Source organism: Nannospalax galili, unplaced genomic scaffold, assembly GCF_000622305.1.
Source record: "Nannospalax galili isolate Female #2095 unplaced genomic scaffold, S.galili_v1.0 scaffold202, whole genome shotgun sequence".
NCBI classification, from domain to species: domain Eukaryota; kingdom Metazoa; phylum Chordata; class Mammalia; order Rodentia; family Spalacidae; genus Nannospalax; species Nannospalax galili.
This window is the reverse complement of record NW_008349000.1, coordinates 2,342,899-2,344,026: the sequence shown is the minus strand read 5'-3', so window position 1 is coordinate 2,344,026 and position 1,128 is coordinate 2,342,899. Positions and strand designations below refer to the sequence as shown.

The 1,128-nt window shown below is 33.8% G+C and overlaps 1 non-coding gene across 1 annotated transcript; it reads right to left on the bottom strand.

Annotated features, from left to right (window-relative positions):
* Positions 1-540: 540 nt before the first annotated feature.
* On the bottom strand, positions 541-642 carry LOC115072551. Its single transcript, XR_003851597.1, has one exon. It is a non-coding gene; the product is annotated as a U6 spliceosomal RNA (small nuclear RNA).
* Positions 643-1,128: the final 486 nt, after the last annotated feature.

Below are 1,128 nucleotides of genomic sequence, written 5' to 3'. Positions count from 1 at the left end.
CATGAGTACTTAAGATGTCCAAATCCCGCTTTATTTGTTTGTTTGTTTTTACTAGTTTATAGACAGAATCTCACTATATAAACCCAGTCTGGCCCCAGATTTACTCAGGTTTTTCCTGTTTCAGCTGCCAGACTTCTGGGATTATGCTCCACTATACCCACCTCAAATCTTGTGCATTTTAAGAAGTGAAAGCTGGGACTGGAGAGATGGCTCAGCGGTTAAGAGCACTGACTGCTCTTGCAGACAACCCAGGTTCAATTCCCAACACCTACATGGTGGCTACAAACTGTCCTTAACTCCAGTTCCCAGGAAACCTGAAGCCCTCTTCTGACCTCCACGGCATTGCATGATAAGATACCAGTGTACTCCCATACATGCAGGCGATACACTCATACACATAAAATAAAAATAATAAAATATTTTTAAAAAAAGATGCGAAAGCTTTATTGCCTAATTCTTATTTTCTTTAACATTTTCTTTAAACACCTATTATTTATCTATTTATTTATTTATTTATTTATTTATTTATTTATTTTTATTTTAAATATGGACTGCTTCATGAATTTGCGTATCATCCCAGAGGCCTTGCTAGTCTTTTATGCATCATTCCAATTTTAGTATATGTGCAGCCGAAGCGAGCACTTGGACGTAGCAATGCATTACTTCTCAGTGATTGATCTTATGTAGCCAAGTGTTTGTATCTTTTACTATGTGAGATAATTTTTCATATTTTCCTTACAAACTCAAATCCTCAGTAGCATCTTGATCTCAAATCAACTTGAAAATCTCAAAACATCTGTTCTTTAACTTTGTAAAAGACAATACTTAAGGTTCATATCATATCCCTAACTGCATGTAAACTGTTGCTGAAGAGATAGCTAAACATCAACACTTTCTCTATCTGTGGAACAAATATTAAAATAAATACTTTCAACATTATATGATGTTTTAGGTACATATTAATGTCTTTACTACTACATGATATGATGGATTCTGTTTTACTGTTAGACAATACATATTAGTCATAATTTCAGTTATTATATTTATTTTCATTTTATATGGATGGAGTCTTATTTTCTGCCTGGGATGACCTCAAATCAGTTGTTCTTTTAAAATGATGCATGCTAC